General features: G+C 39.9%; 1 protein-coding gene and 1 long non-coding RNA gene across 2 annotated transcripts in view; one reads left to right on the forward strand and one right to left on the reverse strand.

Moving 5' to 3' along the window:
• Positions 1-4172, reverse strand: part of KLHL25 (kelch like family member 25) — a 21549-nt gene extending 17377 nt beyond the window's left edge. Inside the window, exon 1 of the mRNA XM_081337753.1 lies at positions 4067-4172. The gene's annotated coding sequence lies outside the window, so the exon portion shown is untranslated. The remainder of the gene's footprint in view (positions 1-4066) is intronic.
• Positions 1-13421, forward strand: part of LOC308673789 — an 18169-nt gene extending 4748 nt beyond the window's left edge. Inside the window, exons 4-5 of the long non-coding RNA XR_014027739.1 lie at positions 6722-6796; positions 13399-13421. This is a non-coding gene — a long non-coding RNA (uncharacterized lncRNA). The remainder of the gene's footprint in view (positions 1-6721; positions 6797-13398) is intronic.
• The last annotated feature ends 1197 nt before the right edge of the window (positions 13422-14618 follow it).

Consider the following 14618-nt stretch of genomic DNA (forward strand, 5'->3'; position numbering starts at 1 on the left):
TAAATGAATCCGGCTTCCCCCATTGATTTTGCTTGTCAAAAGATTACACAAGGGGAATCACATGATCCCGGGGCACTGCATTTGTCATAAATGTGAACCAGCCATCTGTCCGAAATGGTATAGGGTTTCCTGCCTCCAAGGTCCCTTCCAATATAATAATAATAATAATAATAATAATAATAATAATAATAATAATAATAATAATAATAATAATAATAATAATAATTGTTCTTGTTATTGTTTTGCTGTTGTTGTCATCAAGCATCTGAATGTAAATCACATGACTAGAGCAGGGATAGGCAACCTTGACTCTTTTATGACTCGTGGACTTCAACTCCCAGAATTCCTGAGCCAATATGGCTCAGCTTGGAAACCTCTCCCTTTTCCCTCAGCATGGCTGGCTCAGGAATTCTGGGAGTTGAAGTCCACGAGTCATAAAAGAGCCAAGGTTGCCTACCCCTGGACTAGAGGGATGCTTGTCAGAAGGTCCTAAAAGGGGATCACATGACCCCGGGGCACTGCAACGATCATAAATACGAACCAGATTTTGATCATATAATCATGAGGATGCTGCAATAGTCATAAGTGGGGAAAATGGTCATAAGTCCCTTTTTTCAGTGCCATTGTAACTTCAGTCTCTTAAAGGAGCTGTTGTAAGTCTAGGTCACAGGCGCAGGCAACCTTGGCTCTTTTATGACTTGTGGACTTCAACTCCCAGAATTCCTGAGCCAACCATGCTGAGGAGAAAGAGAGGTTTCCATGCTGAGCCATGCCGGCTCAGGAATTCTGGGAGTTGAAGTCCACGAGTCATAAAAGAGCCAAGTTTGCCTACCCCTGGTCTAGGACTACCCTACATTGATTCTTAACATATAGAATTCCCATAATTCCTTCAGAATTATCAAGCCAGATGCTTACAAATGTGCCGAGACTATAACTCTCATCTTCTCTAAAAACCATTTCCAACAAATACATTGCACAATTTCATTTAAAGATATAAAATAAAGAGATGCCATCTTTCTATTTTCTCCCTTACCAGCTCCATTTTTTTTCCTTTTTCCTTCCCGTTCTGTTTGTCACTATGACTAGTTTATAGAGGGATAGTATGTAAAAGGTGATATCAGAATGCTGGGGTTTATCAGTTCTGCCCCTTTAAATTGCACAGGTGCTTAAACTTTGATTTAATCGGCCTTTGTGTTCCCAGGCCTCTAAAAAGACTCCAAAGGCAAAAGGCCTTAGCTGGAGAAAGGTCCTACCTGTGGTCATTTCCAACTCTTAAAAAGGGAGGAAAGAAAGAGTGAGAACCCAAGTTGTGCAGGTAAAGCTGTGTTTCAAAAAAAAAAAAAGAACAAAAAACCGCGCAGAACTAAAATTCTATGAAAATTAACCGCCTCACTGTCAATTTGCGGCCTTGTGGTAAATTCACATGGTTCCAGGATTAATTTAGATATTCTTGAGGTAGGGTTTATTTATTTACAGAAGCGCAGTCTCTTAGGAACAAAGTACCTCAAATACTGCTCACTTCAGCAAAGTTTAAAATGTGTTTTTTTTAAGGATACATTTTTTATTTCTGTCTCCGGAAAAGAGAAATAATTACTCTTTGTCTGAAATGGTATAGGGTTTCCTGCCTGAGCAGGGGGTTGGACTAGATGACCTCCAAGGTCCCTTCCTCCTCCTCCTCCTCCTCCTCCTCCTCCTTCTTCTTATTATTATTATTATGTTATGGGGGGGTTGTAAAAAAAAGGATGTATTTAAAATGTACAGGTAGTCCTTGACTAACGACAGTTCATTTAGTGGCCATTCAAAGTTAAAATGGCACTGGAAAAAAAGTCGCAGCAGACCCACGGTCATGTGATCAAAATTCAGATGCTTGTAAACTGACTCATATTTATGACTGGGGGTCACCTTTTGCAACCTTCTGACAAGCAAAGCCAGTGGAAAAGCCAGATTCACTTAACAACTGTGTTACTAACTTTACAATTACAGTGATTCACTTAAAAACTGTGGCAAGGAAGGTCATAAAATGAGATAGAATTGTAAAATCGGGCAAAACTCTCTTAACAACCATCTCGCTTAGCAACAGAAATTTTGGGCTCAATTGTCATAAGTCGAGGACTACTTGTATGTGGGATACTTTAATTTCACTAAGGTACGTAGTGTGGAAAATGCAAGAATTTAAGGATTATGCTGAATTTTCTCACTATCGCATTTAAATTATATTCATTCCCAAAGGTTTATCATGCATTCATCCTTATCCCTCCCTCATACAGAGAGACTGGATCCACACAATTATGGTTTTATGCACATTTGATTGAGCCATCACTAATTGAATTCATACTTTGTGCTAAGCTATATAAACCACAAACTACTCTGGCTGGATTTAACCAACACATTAGGCTAAAATTATCCACATTATGACTTCTTGCAATGTGAGGACTTAATTATACAAAAATATAGGTCATCTAAGATAATCCATTCCTCTATTGACTGAGTCTATCTCTGTTAACCAGTTTGGTATATAAGCACATTCTGTACTAATTTGCAAGTGGCAGGCGAGGCCTTGATGCAATGTTGAAGGCAGGTAGTTGTAATTTAGTTATCACAACACGGTTAAATAGGCTAACATTTAGTCTCTATGTGTATGTGAAATCTATCCGCAGTAAAAGAAATGATCCCACAGTGCTATTTTACAACTATAAATACTGAATACTTCGATCAGAATGAGGTAATCTTTTCCCCCCCTCCTGATCTGATTGATCTGTGGGCCTTTGAATCTCCAAAGAGTTTGCCATCCCTTGCTTGGGAAGACAGTGGCTGACTAAATTATCAAACCACACAATTAAAGCGGTAGCTGTTGGGTAAAACAATAATATTAGCAAAATCTTAAAAACAAGATATTTGTATATAAAGCATATGGTGCAAAGAAAAACACATCAGATTTTGTTTTGTTTTGTTTTGTTTTATAACTGATGGAGTCTTCCTGAGCTGATATAAATAGGGAAAAAAAGTGAAACTGAAAACTAGGTATCTGCAAAAAGTATATGAGGACAAACGAAAGCAAATATGCTCTTATTCATACCACCATATGAAATTTATATGCTGTCACCATCTGCTCAGGCTTTGCAGATGGTTTACAAGTATCCTGGTTTCACCTTCCACAAGCAGACTGTTCCTTTGAAAAAGCAGACACCCCATTGTAATTCACAGTACTGTACAGCAAGCGTTTTTCCACAACCCTTCCATGTGCCTTTAGAGTTCACAGTAAAAACTCTGCTGGAGATGACAAGTGATGGCTTCACTAGGGCAAACCCCAGGCTTGCCTTAATAAAACAACATTAAATACCCATATAAATAACAGCACACTTTATCCCCTCACAAAAATATAGCATAATAGAACATAGAATAACAGGGTTGGAAGGGACCTTGGAGGTCTTCTAGTCCAACCCCCCCCCCCACAAAGGAGGTTCACAAAGAATACAAGAAATGATCTCTCTAAAGCTGGAACTCATACTTGAAATAACTCCGACAGCTTTGCAAGGAGAGATCACAATGCAAAATAAAGGAACTTTGGGGAAAATATTGGGCTTTAATTCTCAGCACTCCAAGGGTTTGCCACTTAATCTTCCAATGGCTTGTAAGAGAAGAAAATAAATGATAAATGATAAATGATAATTTTATAAATTTTAAAAAATAAAGCCCCCCCCCACACCCCAGATCTCTCTGATCCTTTCCAGCATCCTTGACTCACTGCTTTTCCAGAAACCGGAGCAGGGAACAATTCACACCTTTCGACTGATTGTAATAAAACCTGGTTGATTGATTCACACAACCCCAGCAACACGGGTTTTATTTTATTGCAATCTTTCCGCGTGGGGCGGGGAACGGACGATCCTCTTGCCTCCTTTCCACGGCGCTGTATTTGCGATTGATTTGTATCCAATCTGGAGGGGTGGGCGGGTGGATTCTTTTTATCTCTATTTTTTTAAAGATTCCCCCCCCTTTTTTTAAAAAAAAATCTCAAAGCCAAGGGAACAATGCCGGGAAAAAAATGTATTTCATGAATTCTCACCTCTTAGATCTCTCCTGGTGGGGGGGTAGGTGGGCTCTCTGGATCTCCGGATCGCCGTAGATTTCCACCACCGCCCCTCGGGGGCGTCTCGCTCCCCTCTCCTCCTCCCCCCGCCCCCCGATAGAAATACAATCAAAGGTTTGAAAGTAACTACTTTCCCCAAAGCTCTAAGGGGCGCCGGGACCAATCGGAAGAGGGAGGCCTTTGTGACCACACTTGCCGCCGCACCAATCAAGCTTAGCCTCCAGGCCAGCGGCGGGAGGGGGGGAATTAAAGACGCGCCAATCGGAGGCTAGAAAGGGATTCCTGGGGCGGGGTTTCGGGGGAGGGGGAGAGTGAGAAGTATCGAGTTGAGAGGGGAGGGGGGAAAAGTGAGGAGTCTGATTTTTAAAGGGACAGGCGCCACAAATAAACAAACAAACAAACAAACAAACAAATAAATAAATAAATAAATAAATAAATAAAGGGTCTGAGTCCTTTGGGAGAAGGGCGGTATATAAATAAATTATTATTATTATTATTATTATTATTATTATTATTATTATTATTATTATTATTATTATTATTATTATTATTATTATTATTCCTGGCCGGGGGTTGGGGAGGGGGGGCGCTTTCTGAGGATAGTTGCTTGCTCGGTAATTTTGTTCCTGTATTTTTTTTCCCCTTTATGGCGCTAAGGAAAGTTTTGCACCTCCCTCAAAAGCATTTCTGCAATAATTCCTGACTTTTTTTTTTTGACTGAACTGGTATAGGGTCTCCTGTTTGTGGAGGGGGTTGGACTAGAGGGCCTCCAAAGCCCCCTTCCAACACTGTAATTTTTCAGCCTTCACTTAAAATTAGTTTTAAGTTCCTCACAGCAACGACCTTCCCCCCCCTCCCCCATTTTAATTTTGTTTTGATTCTTTCTCTAACTCAGGGGGGTCTTCAACCTTGGACCCTTTTATGACTTGTGGACTTCAACTCCCAGAATCCCTCAGCCGCTGGCTGAGGAATTCTGGGAGTTGAAGTCCACAAGTCATAAAAGAGGCCAAGTTTGAAGACCACCACCCCCCCCCCCCGCTCTAACTGGTTTGTACCACGGATTTCTTTTTACCCCGCCTTTATTTATCCCAGAGTTGCTTTTTCAGGAGGCAACTGGACTTTCTTGTTTTTCTTTGAAGAAGTTTCGCTTCTTATCCAAGAAGCTTCTTCAGCTCTGACTGGAAGGTGGGGAATGGAAAGATGCCTCCTGAGAAAGCACCTTTGTGACAACCATGAGCTGGATGACTGAAAACCTCCATAGACATCCTGCCTTTATTACTTTATAAGTAACTCAAGGTGGTGAACATACCTGATACTCCTTCCTCCTGCTACTTTCCCCACAACAACAATAACTTTGCTTTTCATGAAACCCAACTGGGGTTGGGCAGAGAGAGAGAGAGAGAGAGAGAGAGAGGGACTGGCTCAAAGTCACCCAGCTGGCTTTCTTGCCAGAACTCACATGCCAATGTGATATATTCAACAGCCTTCGCTTTCGCCTGTCATGCCAATCCCAGTGCCTGATCTTTGCCTTACACCCCGTAGTTGCTGCACTGGTCTTAATGCTAATATTTATTTAGGAATTAAATTTGTATTAGTGAACGATAAACTCAGACAACACATTTGTTGAATAAATACTACTGACTTGGATGGGGAAAAAATAAATAAAAACTTTTTTTTAAAAAAAAAATAGAAACCAGGAGATTATGAATTCTAGGCAGGAAATCCAGCTAACTTACAAAGTTATTGTTGTGAGCGTGGGGTGGAATAGGAGACAAGAGTAGTTGGCATATTCACTGCCTTGAGTTATATATTAAAAGGTGGAATAGAATCTAATTACAACATTAAAAAAACAAAACAAAACAAAAAGAAGATACACCCCATAGTTGCTACACTGGTCTTATACCTGGTCTTGCACCATTGCTTTGTGTTCTTGTGGATGGGGTGATTATAGGTTAGTCAACATTGCTCTGCTAGCTGAAAGCAACAAACATGTAGAAGGTTTCATCATGAAAATGTTCATGTTTTTTTTAAAAAAATTTAAAGTTTAATATTAAAAGCTTAATATTAATTTTAATATTAAAACTTAACATTAAAAGTTAAGAAGATACAGAACCCTTGTGAATTTCAGAGTTGAACTGACTACAGCAAAGTAAACAGTCTGGCTTTCCTGGGCTCAAACGTAGACAAAATAGGGAAGTGATGGAAATGATAGACCAGGGAACCCTCAATATACAACCATTTGTTTAGTGACTGTTCAAAGTTACAACAGCACTACAAAAAAGTGACTTATGACCCTTTTTTAAATACTTACAACCATCGAAGCATATTTATGACAGTTGCAGTGTCCCGGGGTCGTGCGTTCCCATTTTGCGACCTTCTGACAAGCAAAGTCAATGGGGAAGCCAGATTCACTGAACAACCGTGTCACTAATTTAGTTACTGCAGTGATTCACTTAACAACTGTGGAGAGAAAGGTTGTAAAATGGGGCAAAACTAATTTCACAGAAATTTTAGGCTCCGTTACGGTTCTAAGTCAGCGACTACCTGTGCAGGCAAAGTCATGAAGAATAGAGAGATTTATGGCAACAATCATAGAAAAGGACTGAAGTAAAAATTTTCCACTAATTCCAGATGTCTGTGAAAATAGGACCCTGAGGAAAAGCAAGAGAAAGAAGGAGACATTTTCATATACAGTACATTAGCAAGGTAAGAATTGGGGGAAAGTGGGCATTTGACATTAAGTAGCTGTTTGCAAACCTTTCTGAAAAAAGCAATTCTCTCTTTTTTTATATACAATACCGTTATTAGATTTCAACATCAAACATTAAAATACAAACTGAAGGGAAAATAAATAAAGGGAAAGGGAATAGCCAAGCAAATGAAAAATGACAAAAAGTATACACCAGACAAACATAACAAAGTAATCCATTACAAGTAAATGGAAACAGTAAAAGTAAATTTGAGAAAGTAATTCTCAAGGCAATCTCATTCATTTGAAGACTGAAGGAGACAGATGGTATAGTTCCCAATATTACAATGAAATTTTCAATATTAAAATGAATTATGTGCAAAACTGAAAAAAATAGTTTTAATGTATGGTAAATAATAATAACAACTGAACCAGAAAGTCATAACAAATAGGGCAGTGTTTCGCAACCGTGGCCATTTCAGGGTTTATGGACTTCAACTCCCAAGAATTCCATTGCCAGCAGGGCCACTGATAATTATTCCAGCAGTTGAAGTCTGTAAATCTGGAAATAGCCACAGTTGGGAAACACTGCAGTGGGATGTTTTCAAGGTTTGTGAGAACAGGGAAGCCATAGAGATTCCTGATTACTTTTGGACCAGTCATTCTCTGAATGTCCAATCTATGTAACGGGTTTGTTGTTGGGGGAAAAATAAAAATTCTTCCTTCTTTCCTCTCCCTCCCTGTCTATCACCTTAAGTTCCTACAGGAGAGGAGTTTTAAGTATGTTCAAATATTTATTGAACAAATGAATTAAAGAAAAGCTAAATGTGTATTAGCTGTACAGAAACATTCTGCTGAAAGGAAATCCCAAGGAAAGAGAAGAGCAAGGGGAAAAATAAAATGATGCCTCAGTTTGGGCAGACAATTGAACTTTTGGCGTCTCTGCCTCATAAAGCCACTGTCTTGTTGAAGATTTCCCTGATCTTTAAAGGTAAAAGGTAAAGGTTCCCCCACACATGTGTGCTAGTCGTTTCCGACTCTAGGGGCCGGTGCTCATCTCCGTTTCAAAGCCGAAGAGCCAGCGCTTGTCCGAGGACGTCTCCGTGGTCATGTGGCCGGCATGACTAGACGCCAAAGGCGCACGGAACGCTGTTACCTTCCCACTGTAGTGGTCCCTATTTTTCTACTTGCATTTTTATGTGCTTTCGAACTGCTAGGTTGGCAGAAGCTGGGACGAGTAACAGGCGCTCACTCTGCTACGCGGCACTCGGGATTCGACCCGCCAAACTGCCGACCTTCTGATCAACAAGCTCAGTATTCAGATCGAACGTATGGGTCTGGTGAGGAGCTATTTCAGCTGGCATCCATCTTTCTTGACCCTCGACCAGAAGTTTCAGTGAAGGGAGAAACAAAGCAGTGCAGCTCCAATTTAAGTGCTATTATGTGTCCCTAACTCCCCCTCAAATGGCTGTAAATGTGTTGCTATTAAATACAGAACCAGAGGAGCACGTGGAAATGACACCAGAGAGACAACAGATGGGTCATTGTCGACAGAAGGGAAGCCTACATCTGCTGTCAGCGAGGCTTGCTAATGGGGAACTAATTATGCATGCACACAACCCTTTCCCAGGCCCTTGGGACCATCAATGCATCTTTGAGGTGGGGCAAGCCTTTTTAGATGGCTTTTAAATGTTGAAATGAATCACAGGTCAAATGAAAGAGTTTAAAATCCCACTGAAATTCCATCGTTCTTTCCATAGCACAAATGACATTTGTTTTGTTGTGGAAGGAAGGAGCATCTAGCGATGGCCTCATTCGGTTTCTGAATCTATGTTTAATTTTCTTATGACTCACCTCTCCTTTGGAGATCCTTAGGTTTATGCCTTAAATCTGGGAAGTTTATGCCTTAATAGGAATAGCAACAGCACTTATATACCACTTCACAGTGCTATACATCCCTCTCTAAGCGGTTTATAGAGGCAGCCTATTGCCCCCCCCCAGCAATCTGGGTCCTTATTTTACTGACCTTGGAAGGATGGAAAGCTGAGTCAACCTTGAGCCAATGAGATTTGAACGGCCGAACTGCTGGTAGTTGGCGGTCAGCAGATTTAGCCTGCAATAGTGCATTCTAACCACTGCACCACTACAGCTCTTAGGTCTCAGTATTGCTGGCAAAAGAATTGAACAAGTATTTAACTCCTCCCAATCATCTTGCTTATTAAAGATCAAGGTGAAACGTAACTCTTTCTCTCCCATTTTTTCTTGGAATGCAAGGGATATATTAGCAGTGGAAACCTGCTAGAAGAAATATAGGGTACTAACTACTGTATGTTAGAAAATATTAATGGAGGGAAACACTGGAGCGGTGGCTCTTATTATTATTCATCCAAATCAGACCAAAGTGATCTTATTTCCATGATAACATCAAACATTTTCCTGGGAAGTGTGCCTTTATGAACTCTGGGAACATGATGACCTCACACCATTGTACTGTGTCCATGAAGCTTTGGAAATCTCAACTATTTGTCTCCATACAGAGGAACAGGAAGACAAAATTGTATTTCCTTATTGATATTGGATGGGATTGATCTTGGATTGACCTTGGATTAGATTGACTGGATTCATTGATTGATTGACTGAATTGATCTTGGATTGGCTTCTAGTTTAATTCCTAAACTTTTTTCCCATCACACCTCCTTTGGGGTAATCTTAATGTAAACACCACCCCTAAAAATCCAAACAACAAAGTGAACAATGGAAACAATTCAATGGGACTTTGGGAAAGATGGATTTATTGTAACAATGTACAACTAAAGGTTTTTCACACCTTCCCTGGATTCTGTCTGCATTTCCCCAAGGGAACTACACGTCACAGTTTGGGAAACCCTGCTCTGGTAGAACGAGATGATAAGTTGGACTGCATCCAATCTGGGTTGGTCACTGGGACTAGAGGATTAGTCTTTCAAGCTTTCAAACATTCTTGTGAGAGAAGTTCCCTGAGGAGGGGCTTGAGCACAAGTCCGAAAGCTTGGAAGACTAAACTTCTGGTCCCAGTGACCAACCCAGGTTGGATCCTTCAACATTATCCTGAGACATGTCTATTTGCCTTCATTCATGATAAATTGGACTGCTTGAGACAACTGATAAGAGATCACATTGGTTGAATGTCCACTTTCTCAATCCAGTTTCCTACAGTCTGAAGGCTGTTAGGAAGAGCTTAGTTAGACTGCAAGGGTTGCTATCTGAGAATGAAGACCTGCCCCTTATCCAAGTTGTATTGCTCTCTCCACACAAGCCAATTATTTGCTGAACCCAACAGCCATCTTCACAAGGACCTTTTACCCAGACAGTAAAAATGCAGCAGCCATAAATTAAATCCCATTGTTTGCTGTTTTCTCGTGACTCTGACATAATTTGCCAAAATGCATGTCATTATTTTGCCAAGGCCAGCTCTGGGGGTGTATATTTTCTTGCAATTTGCTGATTTTTTTTAATATGAGGAGGCAGGGTCCCCTCCTTTCTTTTTTAAAGAGGTTATAAACAATCAGAATGTCTCTAATTCGATGGTGAGAATTTTTTACAGAAAGGGAGAACCCAAAATGTCAAATAGGAGCGAAGGATTTCTGGAAACCTAGCTTTTTAGAAGGTCTTCTGCAAAAAAGTTCAAATAGCTTCATTGGTACAAGTGGGACGGAAACAAAAAGTTGTAGGCCAGGAACATTGTGGACATTCTGATTAATCTCCAGATGATAAACATCTTTTTACTCAGAATTCATCACATTGGCACTTTTTCCCAATTACCCACCTCTCATTCCCTTTCTCCCATTTTCTACTGCTTCTTCACTACTGAAGGCAATGATCTGCTTTCTTGTATTTTATAAGCACACTATGTATTGATATGGGACGCAGTGGCTCAGTGGGTTAGGATGCTGAGCTTGTCGATCAGAAGGTCGGCAGTTTGGCGGGTCGAATCCCGAGTGCCGCGTAACAGAGTGAACGCCTGTTACTCGTCCCAGCTTCTGCCAACCTAGCAGTTCGAAAGCACACAAAAAAAATGCAAGTAGAAAAATAGGGACCACTCCGGTGGGAAGGTAACAGCGTTCCGTGCGCCTTTGGCATCTAGTCATGCCGGCCACATGACCACGGAGATGTCCTCGGACAAGCGCTGGCTCTTCAGCTTTGAAACGGAGATGAGCAACGGCCCCTTGAGTCGGAAACGACTAGCACGCATGTGCGGGGGAACCTTTACCTTTACCTTATGTATTGATACTTTTAGTTGAAGCAAATGGCAGCAGCATTAAGACAATCTTGGCTGAGCTTGATATGAAGCAGGCTTGGGCCTCATTAATGATTGGATATCTAAAAGTAAAAACAAAACAAAAAGGTCCAGAAAAAGACTGGCAAGATAACAGCGATGTCAACAAAATCACCCAGAGTTGAGGTAAACTCAGAAAAGAACTTTATGTAGTAGAACACATAGATAGTCTTCAAAAAAATGATGTGGCTGCCATTATAAACGTATTGGCTTAGTCCAGAAAGATGGGAGAGGGTGAGGAAGAAACTGAAGATTGATCAGTCTTGGCTTTATTGGATATAAAAGGCAGAGAAATACTGATAGGTTTTCAAGATTTTGGTTTTATAGCCTATAGAGTTTTAGTATTTCTTGTGAGGTCTCTTTTCTGACCTGGTTTACCTTACAAGGCTGACATCTTTATTCAATATAGTGTGGGTGGCTATATCATTGTTTAAAATAAATGAATTCTGTGGAAATACCTATTTGTAGTATATAACATGGTGGTGCAGTGGTTTAGAATGCAGTATTGCAGGCTAACTCACTGCTCACTCCAGGAGTTCGATCCTGACCGGCTCAAGTTTGACTCAGCCTTCCATCCTTCCGAGGTTGGTAAAATGAGGACCCAGATTGTTTGGGGGCAATAGGATGACTCTATAAACCAATTAGAGACAGCTGTAAAGCACCATGAAGCACTATATAAGTCTTAAGTGCTATTGCTATTAATTATGAAGCACTAACAAGATTGCATTTAAAAATCCACTGATTTGGTTGGGTGTTTTTTTTTAGCAGTAATCCAATTTCCTTTCAGATAGACTAGTTACTTTCCACTTTTTAATCATTTCTGAAGACCTAATCTCACACTCAGTTGTTTGGCTTGGCTTAGTGTGTCTAACCATCTTTTGTGGATTGTAACTGATAGTTAATGATTTTGTCTTCCACACCAGCTCTGAAAGTTGTGCCTTATTCAGTAAATCATGGTTAAATAATGAGTGGAGTTTTTTTTTCTTGGACATTAGAGATTGTATATTATGGTTTGTTTTTTTTCCTGTGGGGTATGTTTGTTGATACTGATATCAGCTTTAATTCTGATTCCTGGTTTTCTGGTATGGATGTGAGTATGAAGAACAACAAAAAGAATTTATTTTCTAGATTCTTATCATGCATGACCCCAAATTCCGTATAAAACAATGGAGCTTACTTTTTGCGTGTTTGCTTTGATTTGTAATCTTGGATTGCTTTATAGCTTCTCACTTATTTCACATTCATTATTTCACTATCAGAGGTACAGAAAGAACAGAGCTCAGCAATTACATTTTGCCATGAATCTGGTAGTTGTAGGTTTTTTTTTCAACCAAATAAGCAAAATAATTCCAGGGATTTCTAAAAGGCTGTAATGCATCTGCTTTTATGTAAGAAAAGGGGCGAAGGAAGGAGATACTAATGATGCCAAATCTGAACAACCCTTCAGGCTGGCCATTTTTTAAAGATGTCTCACTGAAATGAATTTCTGCACGATCTCCTTCAACTTCCTGTAGAATTCCTTACCCATCCTTAAATATTCTGAAGCAATATTTTTTTTCCTGCTGGAGAGAGAGCCCTCTAGTGAATGGGAAAAAAATAATTTCCAGCTTCAAATTTGCTGATTCCTTTTTATTAAACTTTTTTAGCAACCAAAAAAAAACAACCCACCAAAACCCAACCTAAGGGCAGAGTTCCATTGTCTATTAATGTGTGCTAACACATTTTTTTAATCCCTTGCACCATAATTTCATTTATATGAAAACAACACCAGATCTGCAAAAAAAAAATGTTTGCGAAAAACAAAGCTAAAAGTCTAAATCAGAAGCACTTGTTAAATTGTTAAAACTATTAACGAACTGTATCACGGGACATCTAATTCTGGCTTGTTACATAAGAATACAGAGTTGTATCATGTCCACTGTGTTTTTTTGTTTTTAACTGTATATTCAATAAAATAAAATAAAGAATACAGAGCTAACCAGTGGTGGGATTCAGCCGGTTCGCACCGCTTTGGCAGAACCGGTAGCTAATTTTTTGTTGCCCAGGCCCAGAATGGACTTCTGGAAGTGGCATCCACGCAGAGAACTGGTTGTTCACCTATTTGAATCCCACCACTGGAGCTAACTAAACTATAGGTAAGAATAATCAAGCAACAGAACTTAAAACTGGACCTCATATTAAGATTAAAGACCGCTGCTAAATGTAGAAAGGTAAAATTGCTACTACAAGAAGGGTCTTTTCCATACAGTGAGGTTACTTTCTTGTTACTCATTAGTCCCTTTGTAAAGGTTGATTTTATTTTAGTCTTTTTAGAAAAATGAAGGAGCATTTGGAATGCTGCCAAGCACTCGACTGGCATAGTCACCATTGCAGGAATCCTCTGGGTACCACAGAGGGTATGTGATCTTCCTTTAAAATGCAAAAGATGGGGTGACACTACTCTATGACTTTGTTTAGGTTATGCTCATCTGCCTCTTTAAAAAAAATACAAAATGGGATGGAAGAAGCAGGTTATCCTCCTTTTCCCATCCCTATAGCCATATTTTGAACAGATCACAACACGTACTCCATAATTTCAAATGTGTTTACTAGCCTAAAATAAATAAATAAATGTGGGAACCTCTGCTCTGTAACTGCCCTCAGATTCTGGCACTCTTCATCACAATGCAGGTTTTTCTGTGCCTCTCGACTATTTTTAATTAATTTCCTTGCTTTGCATTTAATTACAAGGTGCTGTAGGGGAGCTAGTGAGAGCAGATGGAGAACAATGTTCTCATTCACACCATTCACACATTCATAGTTTTCTCAATCTGGGGAGGGCTGCTTTGATAATGCATTGCTTTTAAACACAAAAGGATTGTGTTACCAAAAAAAAAAAGAAAAGAAAAAGAAAAGATAGGCCTAAAGGGCATGAGAGGGGAGGAAAAAAAATGAATCTATGCTAAGGGACAACCTTGATTAGGTGCCATCAAGTCATTTTCCATTCCTAGTAACTGCATAGATAGGTTTATGTAACTAAGGTCTTATCTTTGTTAAATTTATTCACAACTGTGAAAAGAACTTGGTTTCCATCAAAAGGGTTAAAAAGGTTAGCTGTGATAGCATTAAGACTTAATTAGAGAAGCAACCTAGAACTAAGGAGAGATTTCCTGACAGTTAGAATAATTAATCAGTGGAACAACCTGCCTCCAGAAGTGGAGAATGCTCCATCCCTGGAAGTTTTTAAGAAGAGACTGACAGCCATTTGTCTGAAACGGTATAGGGTTTCCTACCTGAGCAGAGGGTTGGACTAGATGACCTCCAAAGTCCCTTCCACCACCACCACCACGATGATGATGATGATGATTTGATAGGGCTGGCAAGTTGTGTGCTGTTGTACTAACTGGGTTGAGGGAGTTGCAATAAAGATTCTCCAGAAATTAGTGAGGAACAAAAATAACATACCTCTAACAATGAAGTAGCTTCTGAATCTGACCCTCAACCTATCAAAGAGGCATATGCATCTCTTCCCTGACACTCAAAGC

This window comes from Vipera berus (genome assembly GCF_964194415.1).
Source record: "Vipera berus genome assembly, chromosome: 12".
NCBI lineage: Eukaryota > Metazoa > Chordata > Lepidosauria > Squamata > Viperidae > Vipera > Vipera berus.